The 7,879-nt window shown below is 35.8% G+C and overlaps 1 pseudogene; it reads right to left on the bottom strand.

Moving 5' to 3' along the window:
* Positions 1 to 449: 449 nt before the first annotated feature.
* LOC119569531 lies at positions 450 to 3,216 on the bottom strand (annotated as a pseudogene).
* Between the last annotated feature and the right edge of the window lie 4,663 nt (positions 3,217 to 7,879).

The raw sequence follows: 7,879 nt of genomic DNA, 5'->3' as shown, positions 1-7,879 counted from the left end.
AAGGGGAAGGAGGGGGGTTTAAATAAAAGGTTTTCCTTTTCTATGGTTTCAACCTGCCCTTCCCTCCCATCTTCAAGATGTCTCAGCATCTCTTCCCTCTACCCTGACCTACTCCTTTTCCAGTGACTACAAAATAATAGTCTTGTTAAATCTGAAACTACAAAAAAATCTGGCATAGATCCTTCAGACAGAAATTGGTTAAAAAAAAAGGTCACTTTTGTCTTTGTCTAGGACGTTGAAATGTAAAAATTATTGAAGATATTGCTAGTGATAGGATCTTAATTTGGTTACTCTTGTATAACCATTTGTAGTTTACAAAAACATTAATATTTGTCATGCCAGGAATGAAATATACATAATTCTCTACTTCATGCTTAATGATAATCCATATTCTACAGTCTTTTAAGTATAAATTCACTTCTTGTAAAATGGTTTAATGAAAGCCAATATGCCTCAGCCAAATTATTTATTCAGTCTCCACAACGTGGCCCTTTTCTGAAACGTAGATACCGTCCAAGAACTTTCGGATATCCTTGTGCTAACAGTGTGCTCTGTTGGATCCTAGCAGCTGTTGGGAGAGAATTACAATGGTATTTATTGGTATTAAAAACAATTTAAAAATGGTTATAAACAATTTTTTGAAAAACTTTTCACCAAAAACTATTTAAATATCATGTATTGAAAAAAGAACCAGGATATATTTGAAACACTTACCTGACTGAGAGACAGCTTCATGGAGTTACCCTCCACAACAAACTCATCCTTCTGCTTGGGAGAAGCAGTGATGGTAACTCCTGTTTGCATGTCAACTCTACGGATGTACTTCTGACCCAAGAAGTTACGGATTTCAACAGACTGATTGTTATTGGAGATGACCACAGTTGATGGGGAAATGAGCATATACTGCACGCATCTTGTATTGGAAACCCTGAAAGAAACAAGAATTTATCAAAAGTTTGTTTGGGGAACAAGTAAAGCTGGTTCTTCCCCACAGAAGTAATGACAACTGAAGAGGTTAGTGTGTGTAATGTTTGACTGCAGCTCTGAACTATTTGTCACTGATCAAAAATTTAAAGCAATTTTGCATCTTATGATTTTGATAACAAACCTGAAGAGTCTGGCAGTGATAATAAATTATAGTAGTAGTAGTAAAATAAATAAATAAATTCGACAGAATCCTCACCCTCAAGTAAACAAAAATATAATTTGTATTTTTGTTATCTTTGCATAGATCTAGTACATTTGGTACGCAAAACATTTCTACAAAAATACCAAATATTTGATGACTGAGACCAAGACTGGTTTATCAGAATATTAGCTCTGAGAAGGATCATGTTCACAACTTCGAAAGTGTGAGAAAGAATTTAATGCTACAATAAAGTTTTCCCAAGACAAGCCTGCACCGCATTACCAACTTGAAAAAACACCAACATTTCCCTCTTAAACCACTGGCAACAAGTAACATGATATGATGCCATGGTGGATCATCCTAAACAAAGGGCAAAATCTTGTCAGGTAAGGAACCTACCTCCCAACTAATAAGATCTCACATGAATTACCATAAGCTGGACAACTACCAGGTACTGTAGTACCATGCACTAGTAAGTATTCATTACACACTGAAAAAACTAACCTCTCATTGGGTAAAATAGAAATGAAGATAGAATAATAACTTTCTTAATTTCTTGTACATTTCCATATGTGAAAGTAATTATCAATTCCTTTACTCCTCCCTCTCCCACATCAACTTTTTAACAAGAATTGGTAGACTACTGGGATGAATACATCACTGACATCCAGTGCATCACCACCAAAGCAGACTTTTGCAAGTAGAGATGGTGCAAAATGCAGCATAACACCATTAAAAGACCAAGAAGTCATGCAGTGACTTTTCCTAATATGCATGAGCAAAATTAAGTTTCCTGTACTCTCTCCACCCACCTTTGAGAGTGCAATAGCCACCTAAAGACAAAATATGGCAAAATTGGAAAACTGATGTTCCTCATCTGGTAGTAATGAAGAGCAATCATTCAAATTCCCAAATCACCCAGTCAATTATGCACTTACAGAAAGCACTACTTTGCAAAAGCAAAATTATATTTAACTTAAATAAATCACCCTTTTCCTTGTGTATAATTTTTCTATTTATACAGTTCTTACTATTAGGTCTGCCCTTGATATCTGGCTACCCATCAAAGACCAAAGGAAGTTACAAAATTGATTTGGACAGAATGTAGGTGCTACAGCTAAAGAAAAAATGGCTTTAAAGCACTAAACTAATAAATTATTGTGAATAACTGACCAGAGCAATGCCTACTATTTGGTATTTAACCCATTGCCTCCAGGAACTTACCCACTGTCTTGTTTTGTGAAACAGGTTTACACATGGATAGCTCCACAAGTGCTCAGTCACCAAGGAATTGTCAGTTTATCATTATATATTATATATATATATATATATATATATATATATTATATATATATATATATATATATATAATATATATAAAATATATATTTTTTTTTTTTACTAATGCAGTCAATATCAATATTATTATTACTAACATTATGATTATAATTATGTTATGAACAATAATAGTTTATGGAATAAACTTTTTCAAAATCAAGGGAAACAGTAAACAGGCACGTTAGGCAAGACTACCGAGGACTTGTGAATGAGTAAATATAAAAATAAAACTCAGTGGGCATGGCATGCATGTACATGCCATCCCTGGTGGCATTAGGTTATGATGAAAAATAAAGTGAAAATACTTACAACTGTCACACCCTTAACCATGTTGGTAATGTGTGTGCACACAGTGCGCACAGCAGCTACTTCCTTGCGCTTGCCAAACCATTTCTCAACATTAACAATGGTTCCCTTGGCAGTCTTCCTTACCTAGAATAAAAAAGAATGGCGATTAACCAAAATCTTTTACATAAATTATATAATATAATTTGCAAAACATAAAAATGCAAAAATGCAATTCAAGTTACCTATAACTTTCAAGCTCTGTAGATTCAAAAAACTATAGTTCTCTGTTGGCCTGGAAAAGAGCAAACCATACTTACATGGAAGTTCAGCTTCAGCATTTGGAATGAGCGTGTGAGAGTACCACGGGGGCCTTTCACCGTCACAACACGGTTACGTATCTTGAATTCCACATCCTTGGGATAACCACCTTCTGGCTGGTATTGATGGTCTTCATGGTGACCCTGCCGGCAGAATTAATGAAAATGTTAAACTCTCCTACACTTGAGATTCAATGGTTATAGTCAGTAGCATGATGCATTTTCCCCAAAGATATTCTGTGTATTAATCCATTTGTTTGCACTGTTAACCTAACACTCTAAAATAGAGGGAACCATGCAAGTGATGTGGCCTTCCTACTTTACATCCAGCTCACCCAATTAATTTTCATTTTGACAAGAGCCTAGCTCTTACTGGTTGAACACTTGACAGTAAGAGGTCTGAGCAAAACTTGCCAGAAAATACATAAAATGTTTGTGAACATAGCTAGAGAAGACATTTTAAAATGCTTGATTTCTAGGTCTATGGACTTTGGTGAATTATTTGCTCATCTTACTTTGCATAGTTTTTTAAAATACCTACTACCTAAAACTTCAAAAACACAATCACCAATGCTTTCTCAACTAGAAGGCTACTGGCTGTGCTGCTATAAATGCTCACAGAGCTTTTGCTATCTGTAAATCTATTGATAAATAAACTTCAACAGCGATGGGGATAAATTTGTGATACACAACATTAATGCATAGATACCTTTTACCTTCATAACCAAGGCTCTGCTGTGATTATTAATAAAGGACTAATTATTTACAGGAAGAATTGTATAAGCAAAAGACCTCAACAGGCTATTTATTGTGTATAAAGGTGTATTATTGCCAAATAACTATCAACCAAATATCAGGGTATTCATGGGGTGAAACCATGCAGAAACATAGCATGGTAATTTTTGACAGAATGGATGCATTTGCCAGAAAAAACCCTCAACAACCTAGTTGCTGGACTAGGCATGCCCTTTCTGTTTAAGGAGAAAATTTCCTTTATCTGTTGCATTTCTGTTTGTGTCTGCAGATTATTTCTTATGCCAACAACTGCAACTTTCAGTCCTCTACAATAATATTGCCTTCAATTTGCTCTACCTTTGGATTCATTTTGCAAGGATTAACCCAAACCACAAAATAATGTGTTGGTTAAGGTTTGCTAAGTCCCTATAGTTAACCTCTCAATGATGTATCAAATCTCTGCCTACAGTGACTTCTGGCAATCGTCCTGTTGTTTGGTCCAGGTGTCCGCTACACGTAGCGGAACCTTCCACTTGAAGTGCTCTAGCACGTTGCGATGCCTACAGCTGTAACCAGCATAAGGAGTTAATTTGTTACGAGCTATAGATGTGGCCTGGCAGATATGGGTTAATGTTATTGAGTATGATGTGTAAAGATAGAGAGAAATGGACACTATTCTCCGAGTGTAAGAACTACCACGAAATGACTTATCATTTTGCAGTAGAGTACTTATTGAGGGGGTATGGGGGCTTGCCCCCTGTCTATGGCTAAGTGGAAGGTAGGTAAGGTTGGGTTTTCGTTTTTGGGTTCACATACCATGGCTTTGGGACTATCTCTGAAAGGTGCATAGCTCTCGGTAACAGATACTGCCCCTATTACACCACCCAACACAACCTTATGGGCACTACTAGGAATACACAATTCACTGCATGAACCTTAGGCCTTCCAAATCTAGAGCCTTTGTGATAATTCTATACAGTACAGCTGTGAGGTTATTTCCTGGTCTTATACCCTTATCTGTATCAATGGCATTCATATCTGCATTTCCCCAACTCTGGATCCTACCCAATTGTTGTGGACTTGCTCTCCATCAGGCATTTATCAGACCTAATTTCTTCACTCCTTTAGTTCTTATATATCTATGCAGATTTCATATCAGTGCGGTGTTTATCCCCCTCCTCTTGAGTGTACTTTGATTTTCCCAAATTTTAGTGCAATAACTATAAATCTTTATCATTTACTTTCCTATTTAATTTGTGACCTAATAAACATAACCTTAGTAAATGCACAAAAGTAATTAAAGTGCAGATGATCAGCAGATCCCATATTTAAAAAAAATCCATATTCGAAGATGTAATTGTTCACCACTGCTGTCTGGTCAAGAGAGATGTAGTTTTCTAAGAAATAAGCAATACTTTTTCTCGGTGCTTCGCCTAAAATATGATTTTTTCTCCGTTAAATTATAACAAATGTAACACGTGGTAATATACAAATGCAAATTAAGAATTCGGATGATGAACATACTAAACATGCACGAGTTATTTCTTCCCAACGACTTTTACTTATTCTACCTTTCTCTCGACTTCTAACACTGAAGAAGTTGTAAACAATAAGTAGTTCATGGAAAATAAACACTAAATAATCGTAATATCACCGAAAGATTTCGTTCCCAACATCCAAATCTCTAGACGTTTGTTTACACCGTCCAGCGGCAGCACCATACCATTCACTTTCTTTTATATCACTATTTCACAACATATCTAACAATTACCACTCTGAGTATACTGTGCAACACTTGGTCTTCCGTATATAATACTTTTTATTTCAAGATACGAACGGATGATGGTGGTAAATCAAGATAAATCTCGAAATCCCCAAGTCCTAACCTCAGCGGTGGAGAACACAAATGGAAAGACTCAAGGCGGGCACATCTGAGAAATTTTCAATTTCGATATTATTTTTTTCATGTCAGTTTTCAGCAATTAAACTATATTAACATTACGCTAATTTTTTAAGATATGATTATTTTATTTCTAATATACGACCAAGTATGTAAATAGATTTAATTTATGTTATTTAGCAAATGCTGCATACGGCATTTGTTCTTCCGAATTCTGAAATGTTAAATATTTGCTTCCTTCTAACCGATAATAATATTGATTGTGATAGATATATTTTTTGATTTTTCTATAAATCATGTTGACCAGAAATAAAAGTAAAATTATAATATAGAGGCGGTATTCTTTTTAATCAACACTTCAGAATATAAATAAAGGTTACGTATCGGTTATTTTTCATGTAATATAAGAAAAAACAAACAAATATAGTGTGACTTAAATAATTATGATAATTAGAAAAGAATATGAATAGAAAGGTGTGTTATAAAGCATCGTGATCCTCACAGATTATATATCGAAGACAAAAAACACATTACACAACCCTTCTTTAGTAGATAAATAAAGGTTGGTGTGTCATCCTCCCGTCATCAAAAAACAACTTTATATCAACTAAATCAACTCCTTTTTAACTCTGTGACAATGCCTGCTTCAGTGACCGTCTTATGCCCTAATGGCCGAAGAGCAGTCGTCAAAGTCTCTCCAAATACAAGCATTTTACAGGTGAGATATTGACCAAGTTGAAGTTGAGGATGTTTTTCATTACTGTGTTTTTTTGGCCAAATATTCATGTTTGGTTCGCTTCGCCGGTAATAACCATTCTGCCTTCACTGAACTGCTGCTCTTGTCTCGTGTGCTTTTATTTAGTGTTTACCCGTGCTTAGCAGCTATGGAGATCAGTGTTGTTTCATTTTATTGTTATATATTAAAAGTTATTTACATCATTTGGTTATATCATAAGTTTTTCCTTTCGCTTACTGCGGCTGGGGAAATGTGTTGTTCATTGCAGTCGTGTTATGTGTATCTTTCACATAATGGCTTGAAAATTTGCTCAGCACCTAGGGTCAATTTGAAGTCTACATGATCTGACGTGATTTTCCCGTTCCTTGAGTTTTCGTTAAATTTTTTAGGCTCTTATAATGCTGTTGATATTAGTGTTGTTATTATCATAATTGACTTTATGGTAAATATTTAGATACTTCTGCATGCCCGATTATGACGACGTTGGTATAGGTGGATGTCCTCTCGCCGCTACTGGGTAGTAGGAGATTTGCCACAGAACCCCCCAAACCCCCACATTCTCATCTCTGATGCAGGGAGGGCATGAGAGGTACTAGGGAAACTACAGGGTAAATATAAACAGTAAGAATAGTCACTGTATTGTCCTCCTCTTGGGGGGCTACCTCCTTCAATCTCTGTAATGGAAGACAAAAGCATCCTCCAGATATTCTTGGCAGAGTAGGGCAAATAACCTACATGTGGAGTGCCCAGTGTCGAGTCTGTCCTATGCTCTATCCTGCTTTACATGTGGTGGATTTTTTGTGTCCAGGGTTGGGGTTTGACTATATATTGACCAACTCTGTATGTTATCATGTTTTACCTTACTATTTCCTTGGTACCATTCATGCCTTCCCCTGCTATTGGTGCCAAGATTGTCAGTGTTAGGAGATTCCCGCAGAATAATTTCTGTATATTTGGGTATTAGAGTTATTACTAATACTAATATCATATAAAGTAAAATTAAATACTTCTGAATATCAAGGAAAAGGGTAAAGAGGTGAGATAGGTTGGACTAGTGATATAATAAATCAAACTCACTGTGGATATGCCTTCTATGATATGCCATCCCTGCCAGCATTAAGTTATTTTTATAATAACCAAAACTAAGATGGGGAAAATCTAATCTCAGTCTTAAAGATAATGTGCAGAGCACTGGTAAGGCATAACACACTTAAAGCAGAAGAAAAATTACATTTGCTGACATGTAAAATAATCTGCACGATTTAAGAATGAAATCAGAAAATGAAAAAAATGGTTGCAACAAATGCCACAGTGTTCAGGTAGGGTCTGGGGGTGGAGCCTCATTTAGGAAGATATGGCAATTAGGTATGGGGGTAAAGTCCCTGGATTAGGAAAGGGTAATTCTTTACTATATGGATGCACTTGCCAGAGACTAA

The sequence above is a fragment of the Penaeus monodon genome, unplaced genomic scaffold, assembly GCF_015228065.2.
Source record: "Penaeus monodon isolate SGIC_2016 unplaced genomic scaffold, NSTDA_Pmon_1 PmonScaffold_16285, whole genome shotgun sequence".
In the NCBI taxonomy this organism is placed as follows: domain Eukaryota; kingdom Metazoa; phylum Arthropoda; class Malacostraca; order Decapoda; family Penaeidae; genus Penaeus; species Penaeus monodon.
This window is presented reverse-complemented; position numbering and strand designations above follow the sequence as displayed.